Source organism: Aulostomus chinensis, chromosome 2 (assembly GCF_037954235.1).
Source record: "Aulostomus chinensis isolate RoL2024-O1b breed Wild chromosome 2, RoL_Achi_v1.0, whole genome shotgun sequence".
NCBI lineage: Eukaryota > Metazoa > Chordata > Actinopteri > Syngnathiformes > Aulostomidae > Aulostomus > Aulostomus chinensis.
In genome coordinates, this window is record NC_141321.1 from 27,216,427 (window position 1) to 27,244,270 (window position 27,844).

General features: G+C 41.6%; 2 long non-coding RNA genes across 2 annotated transcripts in view; one reads left to right on the forward strand and one right to left on the reverse strand.

Annotated features, from left to right (window-relative positions):
• LOC147269638 (uncharacterized) overlaps nt 1-4,409 on the reverse strand; it is a 97,766-nt gene extending 93,357 nt beyond the window's left edge. Inside the window, exon 1 of the long non-coding RNA XR_015110472.1 lies at nt 4,165-4,409. This is a non-coding gene — a long non-coding RNA (uncharacterized LOC147269638). The remainder of the gene's footprint in view (nt 1-4,164) is intronic.
• On the forward strand, nt 4,058-19,884 carry LOC147269639 (uncharacterized). Its single transcript, XR_015110476.1, has 3 exons — nt 4,058-4,341; nt 18,557-18,669; nt 19,539-19,884. It is a non-coding gene; the product is annotated as an uncharacterized LOC147269639 (long non-coding RNA).
• The last annotated feature ends 7,960 nt before the right edge of the window (nt 19,885-27,844 follow it).

The window sequence follows — 27,844 nt, forward strand, 5'->3', positions numbered from 1 at the left end:
TGATTGATTAAAGAAGCAACTACTTGGGCTGATGTATTATTAACAATGTGTCCCCCCGGTTAAAGTTATCAGAGGAAACGAGGCGTGACATTTCTTTCAGAAACCTGAGTCTCCGCTATGAATTGCTGTAATTTGCAAGGTACGTTCAAACATCTTTTAAATATTTCATGGAAGGGGAAGTTTGTCAGGACAGTCCTGTAGGCCGACGTGAATCATGACCAACATATCTCATTTACCTGCTGTTTTATAATTTAACAGTTTTTTATGTCCACATTACATGGACATTTGCATACGGAATGCGGCAACCTGTAAGATATTATGTGTAGCTTTATAAGGGTGCCCTTGACAGTTACACAGTCTATATAAACACACGCCTTCAAGTTGTAGTCACAGAAGAAAGTTGAAAGTTAACATCATTCCTTTTGTGCCCAAGGTTACTTCATTAGCAAGAAATCCATCGCTTGTTGTTTCCTGGTAATGCTCACCAACAATGTATGAGCCTGTGTATACAGTTTTATGGGTACGTCGTAAATATATGCTTTAATAATTAACTATAATTGTAATAATAAACACTGCAAGGAAAGCAGTTTGGATAGGATGATAGAGGAGGACTGACGGCTCTTTGGTGCATGGTCAAATAACATATCTGCTGTTTAATTTGGAGGATTTGTGATTACCTACAGTATTTCGCAGACCAGTTTGTAATGTACAAGATAAAAAACGTATACTTGCTGGGAAGGTATGGTCTGTTTATATCCATGTTGTACTGAAAACCAAAATATAGATGAGATCACTGGGAAATCCAGCTACTTCAGCCAAGGTGTCTTACAGAGTGATGCTCTGTTCTTTGCATAACATAACATTAATGTAAAATTATAATATTACAGTGATTCATTGTAAAATCAGGGGAAACACTGTATGCATTTATACACTGGGGAGCAAAGTGCAAACAGCTGTTGTCTGCACCACCACAGAGGGCGCAACAGCATAAGTGTGCTTACATTACTGTTTTGCGGTGTGTTTGACACTGCTCTATCACTGCTGTAAGTCTGATGTGTATGAGAGTGGAACATCAAGTCCTCAAAAAAGTAGATTTGATCTGTAAATGTTCTGCCCTCAGGAGAACATCTGCAAGTGACTCATATTGTCACTCCAGATGACACTTGTACCAGGCTGACAACTGTTGGTTAAACGGAACAGGGGAGCCGGTCACAGTCAAATCTGACAGTTCATTGTTAGAAATGAGTTGCAGTCAAACCGTACAGAAATGCAAAGCAAATAATCAACACTGCATGAAAACACATTTAAACATGAAACATGAGAAAAGTTGTGCAAGTTGTGTTTGTGTGCGTAATTGAATTAAGTGAATTATTCCCAAAGTCTCAATTCCCTCCAGTTCACAAAACCGAACCGGTTTCCCCCCCACAGTCCCCAAAACAGAATCCAGCTCAGAAGTAATAAAGAAGAAAACAACTGCACCAGGTTTTACCACAGATCCCCGGACTCAACAAAACCAGGAAAGGCTACATCAGCGTCTTTACTGCGGTTCAACCAAAAGCAATTTGCAATCAATATTTACACTGGTTACTCATATTACTGTAGCTTAGTCAGTCAGTGGTCAGGTTTACAGCGTCGTTCGGAGCTAAGATGGGACAGACAGCTCCTACCTCTGGGTTTAAGGTAAGAAATGTGGACAACCTTTAGGTCTTGAATCCTCCAAAACCACCTGATAGTTCAGAGGTTTGACTTTCTACACCACCGAATCGCTGCCATTTTGGAGGCCACCTGGCAACAAAGGTCTTAGGATGCAGGCAGAGTAGATGCCAAGAGAAACGCCTGTCGACTCTTGGATGCTGAGGCAATGGAGAACTGGAACTTTGGAAGGTATTTATCTCTGTGTTCATGTTGATTTCTTAAATAAGATGTGATTATGGACCCAAGGTTCACTTGGCATGATAGAGAGGAAAATGGAGATGTACTGAGACCCACTGTCAGTAAGAGCAAAGTCAGGTAGGCGCCATCGTGTCAGGAGGTCTTTCACCAGGATTTGGGATATGGTTTCTGCTGTGGCCTTCCTCAAGGAGAACAGTTCCACCCACATTGTGTTGTAGCTCGCAAAAATGTGGGTCAAATCAAGTCCATTGATGTTTGCTGGAGAGTCCCTGTCATTTTCACCCTTTTCTGGTTTACTTAAACAGCTGCCACACAATACAGTTATGATATGTAATTATGGACAGTAAAGGTGAGTTCTTGCAATCCATGAGTGCCTGGTTTGCTATTTCTGATTTCTGAAGACCCACAGAAGAGAGGCATGATCAGTGACCTCAGTCAACAGGCATACTTCCAGATAAGTCCGCCACTTCTCCAGGGCCCAAACTACAGCCAAGAATTCAAACTCTGTGACTGCACAATTCCTCTCAGGTGAATTCAGACTGCAGCTGGCAAAAGCAATCACTTCCTCAATTCCAAGGTTGGATTTCTGGACCAGAACTGCCCCTGAGCTCCATTCTGGTGGCATAACTTTAAACTGGCACAGAACCAGAGGGCATACGAAGGCTGTAATTTCTTGCACCTCAGGGTCTCACATCATTTGCCAGTAGCAGCTATTTAAGTCCAGTGAGGAGAAGACAGCAGCAGCAGCAGTGAGGCCTTTCAGGAGATGTGTGAATGGGGAAGGCATCTGTGAAAGCCATGAACTCTTTAACACAGAAATCTGGGATTTACTGTTTCTTGTGGGATCAGGACTACGAGATATGCCCAACTGGAGACAGGGGGTTTGATATCAGTAGAAAAACACATTCTTCTTTTTCTTAAGTTTCACATTATTTGTTGCCATAGTTCAGTTCCTTTTAATGTCAGTTCATCTTTGTTGTCCTCACCCTTGGACAGTCTCCAAAGTTGCCATTAACTCTTCAGTACACAGTTTTCAAGCCAGGGAGTCACTGCATTCCTCCAGTTACAGCAGGGGTTTTGGATTACCATCCATCTTTCCAAATGATAAAAAGTGCAGCCTGACATGGCACATCAAGCTTCACTTCAGCCACCTTCAGGTACAGCAGGAGCATTAGGAGGGGACTCCAGTCTGCATATCACAAGTTACCATTGAATGGAGAGCTGCCTCTAAGCCTCTGGGCCAGCTGAGCATTGTTCGGAGCAGGTGGGGACAGTTGTCAGTCCAGACATAATGAGGGTCTGTGTCATTTTAAACCTTTCCTGACACACTGAATCCCTTGTTCGAGAGAACCTCCAAACATCATTATGTATGTTATGTAGGCAGCAGGTTTGCTTCAAACGTGTTTCAAAGAAAATCTGGTCCTAGGCTCCTCTTCTCATTTGTGGATCCTGAGAAAGCAAATCTAATCCAGTGATATCATCTAATTCCTCCAGCTGATATCCCACAGATTCATCCTTTGCTGCGGCCAATGCCACTGTTGCAAAGTTACAGTTAAAGAATGGTATTAATATTCACAAGTGTTGAAATGAAGATTATTGGATTGGGTGGATGAGTCCAGAGTGGGCAAATGGGCAATGATATTTTGATTTCAAATCTTGCTTCTTCCTAGTGTTTCAGTCTGGTCCAAGGTTTTACTGAAAATGGAAATCTGGTGTGCCACTTTTCTTTTGGCACTTTTACCAGTTCTAGGCAAGAAGGGCAAGGGGTGCTGGTCAGTGTCAAGTCTGACAATTTTAAGAATTTAGTCTCATTCAAACCACACAAAAATAAGCAAATAACCAATATCTCAATGTAGCACAGAAATAATATACACATCGAAACATGAAATCAACACTGCAAGCAAAATCCCACAAAACAAAGCAATTTTTATCACGTTCACTAAGATGTTTGAGACTGGTAGCGGACATGGCGGAGTCCCATAATCTTCAATCAATCCCAGTCCAACTCAGGTCACTCACAAAAAGTAGGAAGTGGAGAGAGGTTTTTTACATAAAAAAGTGAGTTCATAGCAAGAATGTGAGCGTAGCAGTCAGCCAACGCCACAAGATGGCAGTCACGCAAGACCCCGGATGCGACAAACCGCGAAAACTCAAAGAAGAAGATGGAAGAGCGTGTCACCCCTCAAAACCAGGAAAGGCCACAACGGCATTTTTTTTCCACATGAAAATTTAACCAAAAAGTCATTTGTAATGTTTGAACTGGGTACTCACAAGTTGATTCAGAAAGTCGGTCGTCACGTTTGTAGAGCTCCGCCGCGACAAACAGCACCTGCAAACTCCTGCGGGGGATATTCCCGACTCCTGCCGGGATCTTTTCTCCTCCTGACAGACTCCACATCGATGTTAACACCAAGAAGGCTTTTATCCGCGAACTGCATCACTGCCAAGGTAAGCTAACATCTCTCCCCTTCACTTGCCACACACCTTTACCTCTAGCTTGTGCTCACATCCGGGAGGTTGTGTTCAGACAGCGCGCCGCGTTTTCTCCAAGTCTCTGATTGGATGATTTGACGATTGTGGGAGGAGACATGAGTTGACTGACGGCCAAATGTTGCAAGCGAAAGTGAAAAACTATTAATTTAATATTCTACATGATTATGGGCGTTTCTTTTTGATGTGTCAAATGTGTGTTCGCCAGTTCAACCATACAAACTTCAACAAGCTTGAAGAAAAACCTAAAAAATACATATGTGCAGTGCTGTTCACGAAATTACAATTCTTAATTAAGTTGAAAAAAGCCATTTTATGTGTGCTTTACTGTTCAAAATGATAATTGGGGTGTTATTTGGCGGTTATAAAATTGAGCTGGCTCACACTGAGATTGTAATTACAATTCGAGTAATCCTGCAGCACTAAATAATACTAACTATAATATGCTGCGTGGTTTGTGTACCTGTTTATAATAATAATAATAATAATACCAAAATAATACCAAAATAATAATAAAAATAACACCAGAGTGACTTTGTACAACAAAAAGGTTTTTTTTTTTACGTGTTTTGCATAAATGTAAAGCAGAAAACAAAACAAAGAATTAAATTTATTTATCAGAACAGCTATTATCATATTTGATAATAAAGATTGACTGCTGAGCAACCGATGTTGCACCCTAAATCCATAAAAAACTGGTTGGTGTTCAGATCGGAGTGAAGACTAAGATTTTACTTCAGCGTCCTCACAGACTTTACATGGAGGCTCTATGGAGCAGTGCCACAAAAACGCGGGGTTTAAAAGTTCAACTTTATACTGTACTGACCCAAACGGGCCATTGTTGAAGGACTGTGTGGGTGAAATATGGAGAGTGCGTCAATAACCTTGTGGGCCAGTGACAATTCAAAAGAAACTGCTCAGCTCTGAGCAGCATATTACAACACTGTGGACATTTCTCCTGTGAACGTATGAATAACATATAGAAACAAAGTCTGTCTTACTCCCTTATTTATTATTATTTATTTTTATATCTTGATTTGTGGGAGGCTGATGTGCTGAATGTGTGTCATTTCTGTGCATGCAATTAGAGTAACACAGCCCGTATAGCGTGACACTTGGTGCACCTCCTAAACGCACTGATGATTGTTCACATGCTCGCGGACGATGACATCATCTGTGTTCCAAGTATATTCAAGAACAGTTCTTTTTTTTTTTTTTAGTTTGTCAGTTCCAGAGACTTTTTAATACTGTTAATGAATTGTATCATTGTAACTCTGGTGATGAGGCCTCAAGCCCAGTATAAATGTAATTGTCAGTGAGCCAAATGCAGGCTTGCCTCATCTAGAAAATAGAGCTATTGGCGCTGTCATGAACAATTTTAATGAAGTAGAAAGGCAGGCTCTTGATCAGCATGGGGAGTGGCCCCTAATCAACGTGGAGCCTGTCGGGGACAAATTGTGTCAGACCGGAGTGTACCAACATAGGCAGCACACTGTGGTCTGATGATGGAGCTCCGTCTCTGGCTATTCAAGAGTTTTGATCCTGTTATGAATTTTAAAGTAAAAAGGTTTTTGATCCCTTAAATGCCAGGAGCCTTTTACCAAAGATGGATAACCAAGACATTTGGGTCCCTGACTATAAGATCATTGCCATCAAATAAAATCTCATTAACGGGACTGGACTTTTTTATTTGTTTAATTGAAATTTATTGATACAATAATACACCACAAAGTGGAAGTAATTCCATGTTTTCCCAAGGCCCCGCCCCCCTCCCCCAAATAAAACATTTGGTAATACTGTGGTTTTGCCTTTAATGAGTAAATTCATCCAAGCTATCAAAAACATCTGCTGCTGCTTTAGAGGAAGGGCTGTCTCTCAGTCAGCAACTGAATTTGCAGCCTTTTTAAGATTTGTTAGCTGCCTCATTTTCCATTTCACTAAGCACAAAGCAATTCTGAACATCACTACTTTGGTTGAACAGGTGGTTGGATGAATTCCCCTTAATAGATTTTCTGTCGTCCTCTTGAGGAAAACTTTATCTCTCACTTTATTTTACTCTGCTGGCCTCTCTGAATGTGTGTGTGTGTGTGTGTGTGTGTGTGTGTGTGTGTGTGTGTGTGTGTGTGTGTGTGTGTTTGCGTGTGTGTCAGAGGAGGAGCTGCATGAACTTCTGACACAGACAGCAGACACACCACAGAGTGGCTTGGCGTTGAATGGCGATGCAATGCACCTCCAAATCGATTATTTTTCCCACCTTGGTACCTACTGCTGTATGTGCTTCACCAAACAGATTCTGGAGTGTGATGGGACGTGACACCCCTCAGAGGCAGTAAAAGTCCCCATGAATCACACGGCCCTCACCCCCTTTCTCTCTCACTGTATATTTAATTCTCACTCTGTGTCGTCTTCTTTATCCCTCTGGGACTCAAGTGTGTCTCTCCGAGTCTTGTTCTTATTTTCTCTGCGGCCACATGTAGCCTACCTGTCTCACAGCACTATCAGAAACATGGGATACACTGGAGAGAATTTAAATGAATTTGTCACTGTATTCACATCCATACACTCTTCCTGCCACATGCTGTTTTCTTTCTCCTTCTCTGTGTTTCTCAGTCTGGCCCTCCTTCCTGCTGGGTCTCAAAGCTGCAGACGAGTAGTGGAACAAACATACACTTCACACATTAAAATACAAAAGAAAAGGCTTGCAGTTCTCCATCTTTTACTGCCATATCAGATAATTCTTATTTGTTCTGATGAATTTTGCATGTGTGAAAGACGGTCATGTGAATTTGACATTTTACACATGAAGACACTCCAAATTCACCTTAAAATTGAGGTTGGAAAACAAAGCGGGCTTCATGCAGACACCCATTTATGTGCTGCATACCAAACAGATATTTTTAGGCCAGGTTTCAAATTGCTATTAGCGTCATATCTTAATAATCAAATTGCAGCAGATAACATTGAAATGGCAAGTAAGCAAAGCCTGTGTTTGTGTGCTCACTTGCAAAGAGGAAAACAGATCTAAAATAGAAGCTCCTGAAGCAAGCAGCAAATCGTGGTGGTAATCAGAGTTGACATGCTACGTTGTGTGTGCAGGGGCAATGGGAAAGCCACACTTCAGGGTCCTTGTGTGTAAGTGTGTGTGTGCTAACATGTATGTTTGTTTATGTATGACTGTTTAAGGGCAAAGAAAAGCCTACTCCTAGCAAGAGTGTGTTTGGGGGGCATTGATTGATATAAGGAGATGTGCTCGGCAAGCAGAAATAGGCTGAGAAAATCCCAAATTCAACATTTAGATTTCCCCAGAGGAGCTGCACAGACACAATCATACTGCTGTGATGATTAAAGTGGACTCCTCAGCTCTGACCCCCACCAGACAAGGGGGTCTTATCCAGGTGTAGCTCACGCATTTGGACCTATCAGTATTAGCTGTTTATCTGGCAAACATTTAAGGAGTCAGTGGTTAATCAAACGCATGCAAGCTGGCCTTAAGATAGAAAACTCACGTTAAATGGAAGGTAAACAAAGCCCTTTTGCAAGACACACACATAGGGCCTATAGTTGGATGAGATATTCAGTGGAAAAAAGACACACACACATTGCTGTCAAAGTTGATGATAACATGAGGGGAAATGTCACATAGATGCGTATGTAAATATTTATTGGTTTGTGGCCTAATGTGTTTCCTCAGTATGTGGGGACATAAATCTTTTTCTCCTGTTATGTTACTGTATACTGGAGACAAAACTGTGTATGTGTGTGTGTGTGCGCGTATGTGTGTGTGCGCGCGCGTGTGTCTTTGCTGTGATTATACAGTAGCTCCTTTTATTACTTTGCAGATTGCAGATCCCATTGTGTATTCTTTGTTTTGATTTAATTAAAATGCTTTTAGAGCATTTCTTGGAGCTAATTATGGATATTTCTATTGGGGTTGTTGTTGTTCCAGTGGGTCAGGTGACTTCTTCACTTGTCTTCACTCTGGACATTAATTTGCATCACAGTGAATTTCAAGTCTCTAGAGTCAGACTTGTTGACTCAGAGTAATGGCTTGATGGACAAACACAGTATTAGCTTTGTTGCTGGTTTCATGTTGGTCAGCTGGATTTGGCATTGAACCGCCACCTGAAATTGCGGTGGGGGGAGGGGTAGATTGGAGTCAGCTAACATCATCCACAGCTTGTTTGTAACCCATTTATGTTGTTTTTCAAAGTTTGATTTATTAATGAGAGACTCTACAAAACCAAAATCCGTCAATGTAATCCTCAAATCTGTAAACTGAACTCTCAATCATTGTAGTTGATACGCCATGTGATCAACAGTGTTGGTTTGTCTGTTAGCAGGATAACTACAAATATTGTGTTTGTCTTTATTCCGTTTAGTCGAATAACAGAACCGAGGCTGATAAACACAAAATATTTGATTTTAGAAACTGTCTGGAACAGTATTTGATGTATCTGAGTGCCTTCTCGTTTTTGTTTTGTTTTTTGTTTTTTTTTAAAAAGCTAAAATGTACCAGTTTTTGATAACGTTATTGTTTCCGGTGTGCTCCGTTTCACATTGTATACAATGTGTATCCACAGTAAATGCCTGGAGTTCCTGACAAGCTAAGTACGCCTTCTCAAAAGGAGTCAGAATTATTGTCTGCTGCATTCATTGCGGTGGTATTTTCTTCTTGCCTCTTCCTGAAACTTGCAGTATTGGATTTTCTTTCCTCTGGTCTTATGTAGCTAGTTACACTCCCTTGGTTTGGTGTCTGAGTTACATCTCTTGACTAAGACATTGTTTGATCCCATTCAGTGTCAGGCTTGGACAGGTTGGGAAGGTTAATGTTCTCCTGGTGGTAATCAGGGTTCTCATCATCTGGTGCGTCTGGGGGTTGTAAATCCAGATCATCCTCTTCTTCAGAGATCAGTGAGTCGGGTCTAACTACAACTGAAGATGGGAACAGTTAAGAGTTTCTCATTACCTCAAGTCCGGAGCGTGCAGCGGTTACCATTGATCCTTTGGTCCTCTCGGTGATGAAGGGCTTGGCATTGTTAGGAGTCATTAACTTGCCTCTGACCAGTTAGCAGCAGAGCACGATATCTCCTGGCTTGAGAATAGAGTGTTGTGCCCTCTTGCGGCTTTAGCATTCTGAGCAGGCTTTGCTTGACACGGTGTCATACACTCTGGTGTTGTGTGCTTGGGAAAAGTGGAGGATTCTTCCAAACAGAAACTAGAAAGTGTTGAGTGGTTCCTTTAGGAGTTGAATGATTGTTTTTTTTTTTTTTTGAAGAGGTTACTGCAGAGATTCTGGTTCTTGAGTCTCCTTTCAGACTGGTGTGACTCCTTCAGAGTTTCAAGCAGTCTCTTGGCATTTCCTCTCAGTAGATATGGGGTTACTTTACTTTTGGTAATTTAAAAAATGTTCATTATTTTGCAAAGTGGGGTGGCACGGTGGTGCAGTGGTTACCAACGTCGCCTAACCGCAAGGAAGGTTCCCGGACTGCAAGAGGGAACTAGGTTAATTTGATACCCTAAATTGACCGCAGGTGTGGCTGTGAGTGTGAATGGTTGTCTGTGTATATGTGTTGGCCCTGCGATGGACTGGCGACCCGGCCAGGGTGAACCCTGCTTCTCACCCGAAAACTGCTCCAGCCTCCCCGCAACCCTTAACAGGATTAGCGGTAGAAAATGGATGGATGGATGGATGAATTTTGCAAGTTCTCGTTTGAGTTGGTGCTGTTTCCAACCCTGCAGCCTGCTTGTCTGATTGTTCTTGTTTTTCCTGTATCTAGCAGTCTGTGGACTGTCATGTCACAATCAGCTCAAAATAATCTGAGACTTTATTTCCTCCTCCAACTCACAGGTGGAGGTACAGTGTCCATGTAAGGACGGAAATTAGCAGGCAGTTTATCAATGACACATTAGCTAGGCGACTGGATTAGCTTGAATTGTTTGCTACGGTAATTGCATTTCCAACGCAAGACACTCTTGTCACTGTTGGTGCAATTTCAGTAACCATAGGTGTGCTCGACTGAGTATGGTGGTCACGTGTATTGTGCGTGGTAAGAAACCATCCTGTCCTGCAGTAGTGTTCTCACAGCATTACAGTTTCCTTTCCTCTCTGCCTTCTGAAAGTATGTCTGGCTCCTCAGCCAACTTTCTGAGTGCATTTGAAACAGCAGGATCAGGTCCAGAGTGAGTCATCAGACGTTGAGGCCCTCATGCTATCAAAGATTTGGTTTGGTGGCTCATCTCGTTGCTGATGGGGCCCATGATGGTGGATCGGTTGAGAGGGTATTGATCAGCTGAGACAGAGTAATTATGTCTTCTCACTCTGATCAACTCTTTTGTCTTTGATCTGCAGCTTTGCTCCCCTGAGTCTGAACTGATGGGAAGTCTACTCGGTTTTGTCCAGCTATTGATAGTTCTTTTTCTAACGATCATTCTCTCTGTGCGTGATTACAACGGTTTCTGTCTACCTAATGTTTCCTGATGCAGCCATGACATGGCAGTATTACCTGTGACGTACAGGTCTTTGTGTGACTCAGTGGAAATCAAGGTAATAACCTCCACATTTGACTTCCATATGAAGGAATAACAGGTCTGTCTGATGGTCTGGCTAGTAAAGGGCACATGAACCCAACTTCTGAGCTTCATGCTCAAACAAGGTTTTTGCATCCCAAGATCATCGATAACATAATAGTTACAAATGACCAACTTGTCCAGTTCCAGGTTTACATCCTGTTTGTCCAGATCATAGCCTTCTGTGCAGGGCAGAGAACTTGTCACATGATGCAGTGTCAAGCCCTTGAAGTTCAATGTCACTAATAACAGTAAAGCAGCTTGTGGTAGCTGACCCAAGAACCCGAGGGCCTCGTCTTGGTTGTTTTTCAGAGACAGGAAGTCAACAGGTTTGATTGCTGCTAGTCAAATCAATAAAAGAGTAAACTGTAATCACAACACTGATGCAGGAAGGGAGACATTAGACTCTGACTCATTGATGGGTGCGGCAGACCCCTGCAGATCTTCTGTTATTCTGCATCTCGTACAATGACGTTTTTTTTCTTTATTTTATTTGGAAGATAAATGAATAAAAACCCACACTTTAACTCATTCTTGTAATGAGTTTACAGAATAGAAAGTTAGTGCAGTATTTGAAGGAATCCCTTTGAGACTTAGTTCTTGTGTTCACGAGGCTGAAAACATGCTAGAGGTCACCATGACCTTGACCTTAAACCTGATCATTTGTGCCAAATTTGAAAAAGCATCTTCAAGCTGTTATTGAGATAAGAACGGGAAAGACTTGAAAACATAAAGCCTAAAAAGAAAAAAAAAAGTGAACGCTAATGAAATCCCCCCCCATCAGAATGATAGAAATAGGATACAAAGTAATTATGAATACGAAACACAACATGAATTATACACTTCTGCTTTAAAAATTAGGCAACACAAAATGAAGAGTGGGTCAACATGTCACTTCCTATTTACTCTCTGAAAGAATTAAAACTGAATGTTTCCCCAAAAGCTTTTAAAAGCTCTCCACTTGCTATCCCCTTTGCAACTAGCAACTTTAAGTACTCTGGGTACATCAAAATAATTAACAAGATTTTACAGTTCCCACAAGAGTGCTCCTATATTTAGCACTGCATCAATATTAACAAATACATCAATTGTTGATGCGCAACATTAAGATATGGATGCAGGCCAGAACTGTCAAACAATTCAACTTTTTCAAGGGTGAGGGTGTGTTCGTAAGACTGGAGCAGTCATTCTCAGCACTCAATAAATGCGCTCTTACTCATGATAAATTGTCAACTAATGGAGAGAGACTATGACCACTTTATATATATATATATATATATATATATATATATATATATATATATATATATATATATATATTTATTGATATGCATATGTATGTATGTTCGTATGTAGCCATGTACTGTACAGGTTCAGAGTGTGTTATACTGATCTGTCAATGTGAGACAAAGAATCCAAACAAGGTTATTTCCCTGTTGCTTCATCTGCTGTTTTTCCACCAGCCCTCTCTTCTATGCATGCTGTATTAATTTGCTACACAATGGGGCCACAGTGTGAGTCAACATTTGTAGAGTGTGAAAATCCATCAGCTTTTGTTTATTTATTGTGCCATCTGAACAGATAACCACAAATATGGGTAACCGTATCCACGCCACGCTGTGTGTGAAGTACTCCTCCACATCCAACTGCACACAACGGCTATATTTCTCAGTTTAATTTCCTATGACATGCAGATTGAGTATATACTTGCATATCCATATTGAATTCTGCCCAGCCAACATATGGCAATAATGAGTAAACCCTTGGGGCAGAATGAGTTCTTAATCATATATGAGACAGTTTAACATATTATGGTTGGAAGGAAGAAAGCAATTAAGATGAGGTTGGAGAACATGGAGGAAGAAATCAGTGACAAAGACAGTGACAAACCTCAAGCTGCATCTGTAAATGAATTTTATTGAAAATAGATTCAAATTTCAAAAAAGTTAATAATGTATGAATTTCAAACTTAATTTATTCAGTGGTCCGTCACCATGGTATTTATAGATTTAAATAAATCATTTCCTGCATATGATTTTCCTATTCTACACCATACATGAATTACAAAATTAATGTGTGTGTTGAGAGATGCAGGAAACTGAGGGCAGGAGAACCACATGAAACAATAATAGTTGTGGTGCAGACAGACAGAACTTCAGTCCGCTTTCACCCCAAACTACATATCGTAGTTTAGACGATGTTATAGATCCAAGACCAACAGACGGGAGAGAAAGAGAGAGAACCCCCCCCCCACCCCCACCCCCAAACAAATCCATCTGCTGCTTCAGCACCATGGACAGCACCATGGATTTATCAATACACACCTCGGTTAAGCTGCTGATATTTCAGAGGTACGGTTTTGGTCATAGATTCAAACTTGTTCACGGATCAATGAGTCAGGCTGACTAGAACTAACATTCTCGACTGCACCGTCCCTCCCTCCCTGTTCCTTCTGCTTTTGAGGATGAAGAGGAAGGAAGCACCTACTGATTGTAATGTTAGTCAGTACATGTTAACTCATCAACAGCCTGTTGCCATGGCTACAGTGACCACTCCTGCCAATCGAATGTCCTTCCTACCCGGAGGGAAACGCTGCAAGATGATAGACTAATCAGCTGATTCAGACCAGAGCTAAAAACTATCAGTGTGAAATCAACCTGAGATTACAGGCCCATATGTTTCCCGACAAAGGCCTGAGGACATATTGGCCCGTAGAGTGAGGCCCCCCAGCTCGTGATGATGATCTGATTTGATCAATAGCAGACTCAATACTTATTGTCTCCGTAGACAGGTCCAGCAGTACTCGTTAGAATGCTTACTCTGACCTTGTTTGTTTGTTGGGCTTGTAAATTTGCATGATTCATAATATATTGAATTGATTTCTTTTTAAGAAGGATTGTGATCTGGCATTTCATTTTGAATGAAAGATAATTATTTATAAACATGAATATTTAAAACAATAGCTATAATTGTTGTTACTGAAATACCAAAGAAAACAATTGTGTGTGTGTGTGTGTGTGTGTGTGTGTGTGTGTGTGCGTGTGTGTGTGTGTGTGTGTGTGTGTGTGTGTGAGGGAGAGTCAGGCTGTCAGGAAGGCCTCTCAGAGGTGTCCCACAAAGCCCTGACGCTCTGAGGTATGACCAGGTGTCACTGCACTGGGAGACTGTTTGCACACTGTGCCGAATATTAACAAGCCTGAACACACACTCATACAGAAACACACGTTTTTTACCGTGTGTGTCTGTGTGTGCACAACGTCAGCACACATCCGTGTTTTTGAGTATACACACACAGGCACAGGAACAGGCTGAGGATTAAGACAAAAGTCCCTGCGTTCCACTCCTCCCACTTCACACTGTGACCAGTTAGAGCTTTTTCTCAGCTCTTGTTTTCTGCCTCTGACTGACAGAGAAGGGGTACTGTCTGATACCACAAGACTTGTCCAAGATATTCATTCACACACGAGGCCCGTGCATACGAGCAAGCATGATGATCTGCACTCATGTAAAAACAGGCGAGGACATGGTAACGCTGACACAGAGAATATACACCTACACAAACAAAACATGGATTGTTGCATATGAGGTGGATGACAGACTGAGAGAGGAACACAAAGTGGAAGATAGATGTGGAGAGATTAGCCAAGCGCTTAGGAGGAATGCGCTTCTACGTTGACCGCATATATTTCTGTCTATATGGAATATAGTGTGCACAGTAGTATGTATGTATATGTGTGTGAATATATATATATATATATATATATATATATATATATATATATATATATATATATATGTATTGTGTGTGTGTGTGTGTGTGTGTGTGAGAGGTACATTCAAGGCATGTCTTACAGTATTTTCGTCATACTCCAGTATCATGGCTTCATTAGTGCTAGAGGCAGCAAGCCACAGATTACAGTAAACCCTGAATGCGTGTGTGTGTGTGTGTGTGTGTGCGTGCGTGTGTGTGTGTGTGTGTCTATGTGTGTGTGTGTGTGTGTGTGTATGTGTGCATGCAAGCTACAGCATGGCATTTGTGTGTGTTACATGTGTTTGTAGATTTCAGTGTAAATCCTCAGTTTGTAGGCTCGAATTACTCAACATCTCCCACTTGTAGAGGAATGGTGGGATTAATGTCCCTGGATTATTTCTCCTTCAGATCCCTGCGTGGGTGTTTGGACTCTGGGGTACTGCACATGTGCTGTACCGTGTTTCATTCTCTGTTAGGTAATTGTATTGATTACCATGCTTAGCCAGTGTCCTATTTTAGAAGCTTTTCTCACTGTATTTGTTGTCTTTAGCTGGGGAGAAGAGCGAGAATGTGCCTCTGGTTTGGTTGGGTGTCGGTCAGAGTGAAATATTTAAAGATCACTTCAGCACATGTCAGAGGGTATACAAAAAAACCTCGGAACAATTTATATTGGACACTAAGCAACGATAACTGCTACAGTAAAAACATAACATCCTCTTCTCCCTCATTAAAATTATAAAATTATTTGGAAAAACTTTTTTTTTTTTAATTTACATGTTTTACTGCTGATTGGTGACCTGTCCAGTGTGAACCCTGCCTCTCGCCTGTAGCCACTGGGATAGGCTCCAGCCCCCCTGCGACCCTTAACAGGAGTAAGCGGAAGAAAATGGATGAATTGATGGATGTTTTACTGCTGGACAAACAATATGTCCCATTCTTTATAATGTCCATTCACCGGAGGCTTGAAATGTCCGCATATTATTATACTTTACCTTCTTATAACCAGGACCAGCTTCCAAAATATTTTACAAAGTCACAAATCCTACCTAGGACAACCTCTTAAATTCAGAACGGATAAATTGCACATTTTCACAAATGGATCATTTTGCACTAGAGTTGCCCATTTTCTTTTTTTTTTGCAACAATTTCAGAAAAGAAATATGATGCAAATTGCTTATGTTATACATACAGGCCTTACGTTCTTCTATTTAGTATCAATTTCATAGCAATATTCAGACGAGGGAATATATTTGTTTTTATCAAAATGGCACATCTGCCTCATTGTCAGTGTTGGTTTCAGGTATGATCGGATGATTTATCTGTCAATTGAGGAGAGGCAGCGGGCAAATAAACTGGTACTTTCTCTTTCTTTTGCACATAATGTGTAGTCAGTGAGGGATGTGCATATTATATCTGTTTCACCCCCCCCCCCCACACACACACACATTCATCTCTTTCACAGTACTCTTACGAGTTATCACTCCAAAGCAGAGAGATGATTTCTGACAACACCACCTGCTCCAGGCTTCAGGAAGAGCCCATCCTTTGATTGAACCTAAAGCTGTAAATCTTTGACATATAGCACAAATCTTCTCTGAGTCTCCTGGTGAGTGGAGGGACAAATTGATGGCTTTTGTGTCTCCGTGTTGAGGTATTGATACTTTACAAGGAAAAGTCATTTCCTCCCGAGATTGATTTACTTAGACAAGTGATATGTGAATATGTGTGCGAATTGCGTTTATATTTCTCCCAAGATGATGATGTTTCCTCCGTTATGTATGTACGCTACATCTCTTCAGTATGCAGGGGGAAGCTCCTTTCAAGTACTTAATCACCGTTTATTTTTGTTTCACTGCTGATTTTCATTCATGCCATTGTGTATATGCCTGCTTAATTGTTTTTGCTCTCTCTCCCAATATGGAATTTGTCAACATTTCCCAATATACTAGATTCTCCATTATCATACCTGACTTTGTTCTGAGTGTAATCTGTATTTTACCAGACAGTAGCGCTCCACACAGTAGCCGAACGGTGGGTCGAACACTCACATCCACTTGCGTGTAAATACCTAAGCTTCTGACATCAGTGGATTTACTGTTATGTTTACTGCTCGTGTTCCCATTTTTGGGCATTTAAAGATGCCAGATGGGGAATGCCATTTCTCATAAAAACTCCCACATATTCTACTAATATTTTCCTCAAAGAGGTCGCTGGGAATATCTACTGCTGTGGCTCATGCTGTTGGACATAACACATGCTGTATTTAAATGCTTAATTCAGGAACTTCAGGAACTTGAAGTTTGTTGTATATTTCTCATTGGAGGGTTAGCATCACTTAGCTGAAATCCCGGTTGACTTTCCAGATTAGTTATGCGAGCGTGTTGGCCAGCTTGATGCTCAAGTAAAGCTCTAAGGTAGGGAATAGTCAGTATTCTCACAGATTAGGGATTTATAGTTGAAATCTGCGCAGCAGAAGATGAGCTTTACCAGCCACAGTCTACCAAAGTCACGCTGAAAGTCAGTTACTGGGCTAAGGGTCAAACATTGATTTCTAAGGAAAGACAACACTGGACTTGCTCACTGGGGGAAAGGGAACATCAATAATAGTGTTTTGTGTCATTCAAAATAAGTCAGTCAGCTATATTTACCACTGCATTTTTCTCATCAGGTTTAAGAGCACATGTGGTAATATCGTGTAGTGAAGATACATACAGTATAATGTGGAAGTTAGTTCTCATGTTTTAGTTCTTATCACAGACAAAAAGGCTTAACCTTGACCTGAACAAGGAGCTGCTTTGACGCTCACTTGATTGAACTGTGCCCTTTATGGGAAGGTTTTGTTCCTATTTGTTAACCTAAAATGCCAAAACGACTTAGAACTTTTTCCATAGACTTAAAGCTGTAGCACTTTTGTTTCCATCTTCTAGCAGTGAGAGCTATTACAGTATAAGTAACTATCGACACGTGCTGACACCATTGGCACCATCCACTCTACTGTTGCAGCTGTTGATTCTGGATTCATTGTTTGAACGTCAAACAGAACGTCAGAACTGGGTCTGATAACATTTGGAAAGTCTAGAGGGGCAGCGCCCTTAAATGATTTATCCATATTGAAGTTGGCAGAAGGCTTGGCTAACGTGGCACTCATTTGTCTCTGGTGTGCATCCTCCCAGCAGCTCATGAATGTGGCACACACACACAAACTCCATCTAGTGTGAAATGCAGAGAGATTTACCTGGCGGCGATGAGCCTAATGAGCACTGTGTGAACTCAGTGGAAAGGGCTCGAAAGTAAATGATGTTCTTTTAAAAATAAAAAAGCACTAAAACAGGTTTGAAGCACAAGTGAATTTAAAGCGACTCCATTTGTGTATTATTCTGGCTGCCTGCCAGCTGGGATTATAGGAAGGCAATTATGCCATTTTGCCTTAAGGGTGTGGATAGGCACAACTGCAAATGTATTCTGGAAGACATGTCATGCTAACATGGAGCCGGTAAACAACGAAGCAAACGTGTGATCATTTATTGGAAATAAAGTATTAATATTCCTCAGGGCAATGTAATTTATCACCCCTCCCAAAGGAGGGATGATCCCAGGCCTCGTGTCAGTGGCTCTTGTGAATAGATCAGTGTTGGCTGGTGTTGTAATGTGTGTATGTCTGTTCTATGCAGCTAACACCTACTGGTGGTTGTTCACATGCTGACTCTTTCTGCATCATGACTGTGGTTCCAAGTGTGTGTGATTACGTACACTGGAGCTCGTGTCTCTGGCCTGCACCCTGGGTGATGCTGTCGAGGATAGGATGTCACAAGATATTACATAACTTCTAATCTCCTTAAATCTCCCTCCATCCAGTTGAGGAAGTGTAGGCGGCAATAATGAAGAAAGAAAGAAAATGCCACCTCTAACCAGGAACACGCCTGAGGCTCACTGATGATGTCGCACGACGGAGAGTTGACCCCAAAAGAGTTAGTGTCTTACCTCCCACACACTTACAGTAAAAACTGTGTTACATTCAGATCTCGAACAGCCAATGGGATGTAAATTCAAATCCCTGCAAATTCATGGCACATGAGAATAAATTAATAGTTTCTCACTGTGCCTTCATACCAAAAACTAAAGGAGGGAACTGGAAAGTTTGCTAGCAAAACTGCAGCTGCCACAGCAGAAAAGCTTGTAAATTATTAGCATAATTCCCCTTGGAGTAAACTAGTGGTCACCATGGAAACCAGTCAGCAGCCAGCTAGGCACAGCACAGCTCTGTCTCACACAAACAAATTGAGTAGCCAGTAAAATGTAAGAATGCAGCAGGTAATCCATTTTCCTGGTGTTGCTCTCTCACACCTTTCACTGCTACTGGCAATACCTTTGGTTCTAGAGCTGGGCGGAGCCAGGATAGAGGCAGGGGCAAAAAAAAAGACACCGTGGTTATGTGAATGGGTTGTAATTTGCTTGTCAACAACCAAGTATTTTACTGGTAACCCAAATGTCTCTGATATCCATGTCGGTCCCTTCCCATATCATAGTCACTCCTTTTTTTTAATCAGCTCTCCATTTTGAGGTTTTTGTTGTTAGCTATTTGCTTTTCTTCTACTCTCACTGGTGTATTCTTGTGGTTTCATGCCAGTCCTGTGATATGGTGAAGCAGACTTCGTTCCCAGGAGTGTGTGAGTGTGTGTGTGTGTGTGGGGGGGGGGGGGGGGGGGCAGTCTGTAAAATTCAAATGTCCAAATCAGTGGGACTAGACATTAACACAGTCCATTCATGTTATATCAAGATAAGATCAGATTTCTACTTCTGTTTTTCGTCATCTCTTCACCGATTACACCAACAAAAGCAAAAAGAAAGAAGAACGACAGCAGAGATCCGACATTCCCCCTGTTGAAGGATGGAAACCAAGAACAGTGAAGCTCCCTCTGACAGTGAGTATGATGAGAGCGTGGAGATCACCGCTTCCTTCTCCATCCCTGACCTCATACCTCACAGCTCCCAAAGACCAGATGAAGGAAAAACTCTGCAGCAGCTTGACAGTCTGAGGAGATCCAGCAGGCTTCGGCATCTGACCTCATTGGAAATTGAGAGGCACTTACAGAATGAAGTACATTTCACAAAACATTCAAAGCACCTCTCAGTATTACTCAGGAAACATCACAAATTACAGGTTTCACAGCGACCCTTGAATCTGACCCCCACCGCTCTTCCAGAAAGACAATATAATTCTCACGATGGGTTACGTAAGGCCTTCTGTATTGTTCTCTACTGTGTCTGTGTACCTAATAAATTGGCAAGAGAGTGTATGAGAGAAATGAATATGACCTTAGCAGAGATGGTGTAAACAAGACAATTAGTGAAATCAAAAATGAAATGTCATTGTGCTGCTTTTAAAACTTATACTATAAAACCTTATTTGCAAACCTGAAGAGGTCACCTGCCAAGAAAATGTCACAAGTTGTTGTGAGAATTTGAACCATCACTTTCCTGGTACAGATAGTCTTTTCCACTTTGGCAAGAAACTTTATTTCTAATTAAAAGCATACATTTAGCACTTCAAAGGCTTTAATCCTCCAAAGGTTTAAACACACTGTATGTCAGCTGTTATACCTGTGACAGTGTGCAAACTGCATAGTTTCTCTTAGTGCATTCCTTAAACCTGAAAATTACAACTTCATTTAATTTAAACTGTATTGAACAATAAGTAGTTCAAGCCAAGCTACACAAGTGGACACCTAATAATCCAACCAATTCCCTTAATTAAAATGCCATTGGTGCTTGTGTTATGTATCAGCTCACATAAAGACACTGCTGTGGTGGCGGTCACAGCTGGACCACTCAGGTGAGAAGTCAGTCTTATCGTCAGCATCAGTTGTTTTAGCTCAAAGAGTGTTGGAGTTGTACAGTACTCTGCCAATTCTTAAATGAACACATTGGAATGCACCAACATCCTACATCATCAGAAGATGCTGCTGCTCAGCAAAATTACAAAATACACTTAAAGAGTGTTTGGTTGGATCCCCAGTGTCAGTACGTGATTGACATGTTGGAGAATTGGAGCCTCAAACCTCAAACATTCACCAAAGACGGCACAACAAGAATTTAATTGGTCTCCTCTGACGTAATCTGATAACTAGAATTCATACGATATGAGGAGCAGAAGAGGTTTGTAAGTGCAGACTGAAGGGAATCAAATAACACACTGAATCCCTCGAGTTCAAAGTTCAAATGTTGACTTATAACAAATAATTGGCACTGCTGTTGGTGACAGGGATGTGGCAGTGACGATCATGGTGGTAGAAACCATGCTGATGGACTTGCCACGACATATTCGGGATGTTTTGATGTGTCAAGTTTTTTTGAGCTGATCCGCGCTGATTGGACATCTTGCCTGACCTAATCTAACCCCTTAACAGGAAATGGATTTCCCATAATGAAATTTCACTGAACTAAACCAAGGCAATGAGACTCATTGACAGCCGTGTCTGAGCACACTCACGGGAAGTCTTCCTCCAGCCCTTCCAATATAATACACTCAGTCATGCTTTACTTCAAATGTCTCACCAATTCCTTGGAGACACTGTTACCTGCCTGCACTGTCAGACCTGGTTGCCACTGACGAACATGGACAGATTCCCAAACACACAGAAAATCTCTGGAGACACAACCTGCTCCGCATTAGCAGATTAGCAGTTGTAGAAATTGAAAGAGCGCAGATGTGAGGGTTTTTAATTGTCAAGGGTATAAAAGGTGACAGTGATAGGACTGTCAACCTACTCCTGGAAGACCGTTTTGCTCTGAATATCTGCTTACAGATCAAGAACTAGAACTGCCATGTTATTGTACTGCTTTAAATGTAATGTAGGTTGCATAGCAAGACTGCTGTGAAATGAGAGCATTGGTTCAAACTTGTACTTGTAGTTGCATTGTATCCCAATTTATAGGCAACTTCAGGATGAACTTTGCACTGCTTTGACCTGCAGAACTGCCTGCAGAGGTTCCACAGTGGTGTGACAAAGAGGATCACTGACAAAGTGATTCACATTCTGCCTAAATGTTGCCAAAATTTTTATTCGGATCCTTTCTCAACATTTTTGTCTTCACTTTCTACTGGCATTGTGTTGTCATCTTGACTGGAGGGCAATATGAAATGAAGTGAATATTTTTAGCGTTGAATTAAATAGAAGGAAAAGAGAAAGTGGAGGAAGTGCCCAAATGTTACACCATCCAAACTTACAATTTTTACTTAAATCCTGTTGCTCAAGAGTCTAATAATGTGATAAAAGATTTTTTCTGGGGGGGGGGGGAGTAAACGTATATGTGTTTCTTTAGGTACTTGACTGCACACCAAGTTATGCTTTCAAGAGACAGCACAAGCGGGAGACAACTAATCCAAATGAACAGGAGATGTTGTAATTTTATTCGCTGTGATCAGCTGGATCTGGTCTTGTGCATTCCTGCTTTCGTTCATCTCAATCTGCTCATCTGTAATCCACATTCTGAGGAAATGTAAAAGATGGTAAAATGGAGTCATTGCACTTCTTCTGCAACACATCTGTACAGATGGGCTGTTGTTTCTTATCCATTGATCAGAGGAGAGCCAAGCTGCAGATGTGGTTTATCACAACAGCCTGCCCATCATTGAAAGGCTGTTAGTGAGCTGGATGTGAGGCTTATCTAACCTGCAAAAGGCGTGACAGACAGCCGCCTGAGCCAAGGCTGCCTGCTACAAAACTGTCAAGGCACTGAAAGGTTCTGCACCAAATTAACTTCACCCTCTGACCTTTCAACTCATTCCCCACTTTAATGGCTTCATAAAGATGAGAGCGTGTTGCAGATATTGGTTATCTGCGATGGTTGGATTCAGTTTATATTATTAATCCCATCGATCTTTCGGAATTTGGTGTAATGCAAATCACACAAAAAAAAAAAAGAAATCGACATCTATGGCCTAAATCTTAAAACTGATTTCTGATCATCTGCCTCACCCCTGCGTCCACTTCCCTCTCTCCTCTCCAGTCAAACAATAACGGAGCATTCACTCATGTTCACTACTGTTAATGTTGGGTCTCACATATGAAGATATATGAGGTGAACAAACAAAAGTTTGTCATTCCCGCTCTGCCTAAACAACGCCTGCATTCATTATTGGGTCTAGCCAGCGTGGGCCAACGTTGCCCCACTGCTGCTGCACGGCGCACAAAGGAATGTTGGATGTTTGCTCAGAAAATAACATAAATGATTGTGATTGTCTAAAGAGTTATCAAGAGACGAGACGGCTGAATGTGTGACGATCCTGAGTATACTGAAGATACAAAAAATCCAATAATGGATCCAGTTTTCATACCAAACAACATAATAGGTTGTTTTTGAGTTCCTTGCAAAAATTGTCATTCTAAGACTAATGATACCACCATAATCTGTGCATTTATATTATTATTATTATTGAACCAGCTAACTGTAATTTGAAAGACATCACCCACGGTAACAACTCCAAGAGAGAGAGATTCATCATCCAACTCTGCTGTCTCTCAATGCTACGGAGACATTTTGTAAATAAACAATGATCCAAACCTTATTTTTGTTCTCAACTGCAACTGAAGTCTCATCAAGCTAACCTAAAAAAGCTCCTCTGAGCGTAATGATGATACTTGCTCAGCATCTAACAAAAGACAGATGAAGTTGGAGACTAAAGCTAAATCAGATAGGGTTTAAGCTGTAGAGGTTAAAGTTGTAGAAAAGTTTAACCAGTCAACTTTCAAAAAAACCTGACATCACGGGATGAAACATTATTTTCGTATAATCTTGTTGCATTCTGCTGTTCCCCGAGCAACAGGGAGAATGATTGCTGCTGCGACGTCCTTTCCTGAGCTGTACAGCGAAGGTGTAAATTGGCATACAATTCCATGATGTTGTATTGCTTCTCATGTTGGGATTTCTGGTAAGCGTAGCCCGCACAAATGGGCCACACAGCGAAATGCCTACACCGTCGCACAACCGCTGCATGAACCCTGCACAGACATTTCACAATACAACAGCTGCAGTGCCTGTTTCTTTTAAAACCAGCTTAACTGTAGAACAGTGGAAAATTCAAACATCCAGAGGAGTTTTGGGAGCCAAAACAAAGCATTACAGGTACATTTTCTATGTGATGAGGTGCTGTAACATCTAAATTATCATATGTCATCTGTTGTTTCTCCGGTCAACCCTTTAATTTGTTTAGCCCCCAGGAGCTACTATGGGGGCTTTAGACCTCTGGTCATGTTGTTTCTCTCGTCAATGTAAATAGCATCAGTGGCTGAAACCATATGCTCCCTCCTGTGTCCACTGGCACTGTGGGGGGAGGGTGTAGAAAGTGCAAAGGCAACAGAAAACCAGAGCAATGATCTTCAACCTATTAATTCATCTTTTCCGATTGGAAATTCCTTCCTGAAATAGAGAAGGACTATGCTCTGCCTTCGGGGATTTGGAAGCGCGTTTACGAGGAGGAGGGGGAGGAGGAAGAGGAGGATGTGGGGGATGCTGGAAAGAGGGGGGGGGGGTTGGAGAGGAAAGAGAATAGTTCATTTCCCAAGGAGCTGTGGCAGAGACTATCGGGTTCTGAGGAGTGTTCTCTCAGAGAAATTCCATTGCCTTTGCATTTTTGCCCTCTGTAAACAGTGTTTATCTACCCTCACCAACTTTTCTACATCTGGATCCTTTTCTGCATTTTCATGAGCTGCTTTATAAAGCATAACAAATCCACTTACACTGCAGCTGTGATGCCTTTAACTGAATCATGCTGCTTTGCTAATGCATTGTTTTAAATCCCATTTTTAAAAACAATTGAGCAGAAGTGTGCCTCCCTCTTTAGTTTGCCTTCCTGTGTGTGTGTGTCCCTCTCTCTTTCTCTTTACATTGTCATTCGTTTCCTCCCCCTACGTGTTCCTGTAGTAGTGTGTCTTTGTACACCATGTGTGTGTATGAAGCATCGCATAATTGTTGATGCCATGAGTTGGGGAAACAAGATGTGGGCGAGTGTCAGGCCAGATTACATCCAGCTGGTCTCATTTCTTTGGCACCCATACACCAGGAACTTCTGACATGATGTAAATAGTCATACGGCCTGAGGATGAAGACGATAGTCTTCGTCATCATTATCATTTTTATGATCATAATCTTCCCACCTCAATTCCGTGGTCCCTTAGGCCTCTTTAGCAGGATGTAATAAATTCAGACAGAAAAATGTAAGTTTTGTTGACTCAGAAGAGAGACCCTGAAATATATCGTATTTATATTTTATGAAGGTTCTGTGTGCAGCATCTCATGTAAAACTACTAGCACACCTTCAGCTTCATTGCGTCATCGTGTCTCTATTCTGCTACTCTCCTACAAGGTAAAACAGCAACTTTTGTGTTAACTCAATCTATCTTGTTCTATCTGGCACCCCCTCAGGTTTCATATGCAAACAACCTTTCATGACATAACGCATGTCTGATGGTTCATTTTTACCCTAATAGCATGCAAATGGGTACACACACAAATATGCATATGTAAATTCATGCAGCTCACATTGTGTGCGTATACAGGATGTAGTCTTTGATAGAGGTATCAGAGGTGTTTAGCGTATACGACTGTGTAGGGTTTAAGCAAAGGTGTGGAAAAAAACATTAGTATCGATTGCTATTTAAGGATTGAGATCCACTTTAACTGCAGCTGCCTTTGTTTAATTTCAGTCTGTCCCTTTCAGCAGTGTGTGCTGTTTACTGTGACCTCAAATAGATGATGTCATCAGCCAGCCATCACAGCTACTAGTGGGAGAGCATTCCTTTGGGACAGTCCTTTCCCATCATTTGTAGTTAAAGAGGAACTAGGAATGTCCTCTCCCTGGGCCCTGACTACCCAGCTTCCTTTGCATTTGCAGCAAAAGCCAAAGCCATGAGCAACATAGCTTCCCTCTGTCAGTGTGTGTGAGTTTGTCACATACACACACAGCTACACAAATATTGTTATGTAAACCCACTGCCATGAATACCTTGTCACATGATGAGCCACTGCCCTGCTGCAAGCTCGTACACAAACCTCCCTGTGTATCCTGATCTTGGGGCGGCACGGCTCAGGAGGAACAGGGCTCTCTAGTAACTGACAGGTTAACTGTTTGATCCCCACTCCTCCTGTCGGCCATTTCAAAGCATCCATGTTTCTCAGCCTTAATTGCTCCTGATGAATAGGATGGTGACTTGCATGGCAGCCCCCACCCTCAGTGAGTGAGAGTGTCTATGAATGGGTGAAAGTAGCAACATATGAAAGAGCTTTTTGAGTTCCATACAGGTTAAAAAAATAGCACAATAAGGATAAAGTCTGTGTGAGGACGTCTGTGTCACACACCTTCCACTCACATCTGAAACAAAGTGATAAACTGTGTGCTTCAGCAGAAAGCATCTATGCTCGAAAATAAAGCGAGCCTCCTGCTGTTAACCCCCAAGTGCTCAACACATCCTCAATGTGAGATGCAAGCAGACAAATTAATGTTTTATCTAAAATCTGTTGATAAGGAGTGCTGAGTGCTATCATCTGAACCATGAAAGCACAAATTACTGTGTTTGGACAGTTGTGGTTGAATACCTTGTGTTTCCCCATCTGCAGCACATCTGCTTGCAGATATGTGATGTTGTGTGACCTTAGTAAGGGGTTGCAATCCATTCATGCAATCTATCATTTCTCTAGATGACATCTGACTGCACCCATCCCCCAAGGGAATGAATGCAGTGAACGAATACTGAGCTGTATGTACCAGAGCATCAACAACTCTGGGTGGATAATACTTTCCTTCATGAATAGCGCCCCGATAAGCCAAGCATGACAAAAGTTCAACGTGGTGAAATAGGTTTTATCTGTGGAGTTGTTGTGACAAGGAGAATAATTGCATCACAGCCAGCATGACATGTAATCCAGTCAAGGAAGAATGTATTTAAATTCACAAGGTTCGATGGACAGTGCTGGTTTCGCAGACAGAGATGCTCATTGGTGCTGACGAAGGATCAACAAACATGACAGTGGGCTAACGCTGAGTCACCCAATGCGTGCACAGCCTGCTATATCACTCACAACCAAAGAATCACAGTGATTCAAGTGATATGTTTGAATTCACAACCTCAGTCATTGTTCACAATGAATCTTGAGTACAGAGGTGAAGTTTTTTTCACTAAAATTTTGTTCAGATGTAGCGAACTTGTGAACGTAGCAGCCTCAACCACACCACTAATCACATCTGAAGTCCACTTATCTCTGGACAACCATGCCTCTCTTTCCTTTCCCTTTTTCCTCCCTCATCCCTTCCTGCTCTCCTCCTCCTCTCCCTGGCATCTCTTCCGACTCAGTCCAGTGATTCCTCTCCCACGATTCATTCTAAGTACTGTTTGGGGGTTGGTGATCAGCTCGGGTGGATATCTGCCTGAGACTGAACCCCCACACCGGGTCTGTCTCAGCACATCCGACCAGTGCAGCCAAGGGACAACTTGCCTCCACTTTCACACACATCATTCATCTACTCAGCATTCAATACCTCCTAATCCCATTCAATCTTTCAGTGACATATTGTGGCGTGGATTTTTAAATTCTAATCCAACTAGACGACTAGTTTCCTGCAGTCGAACCAATATTTTATCTTAAGGCACACAACTTTTAATTATCCTTTTTGATTCACATTCCACCATGGACATGGCATGATCATTACAGCCTTTCACTTTTGCTGTAATTCTCTTTGATGTAAAGTATAACATGGTTTATGTTGCTTGTATGTGTTGAAAAATGTCCTGAGATTTTTTGAATAAGGATTCACATTCTTGTGGGTTAAAATAACAACACTTAATAAGCCCCCCCCCCCCCCCCCCACACACACACACACACACACTCTTCTTTATAAGAAACATTCCTACTGGAGAATGAACTGTGTGCTTGTGATTCCACCCAGGTCATTCTCCTCTTCATTAGTTCTGTATTTAGTCTTAATGAGTCCATACAATTAACACAGTAACTGTCGTCCTCCTTTTCATTGTGGTGTGCATTCATTCATGTTCCATGTGGGAACCGTAAACCATCAGTATCAAATTATTTTATTCATCAAAGACAGTATAATTGGTCACGTCAGCCGTGTATTGCATGTTGAACACT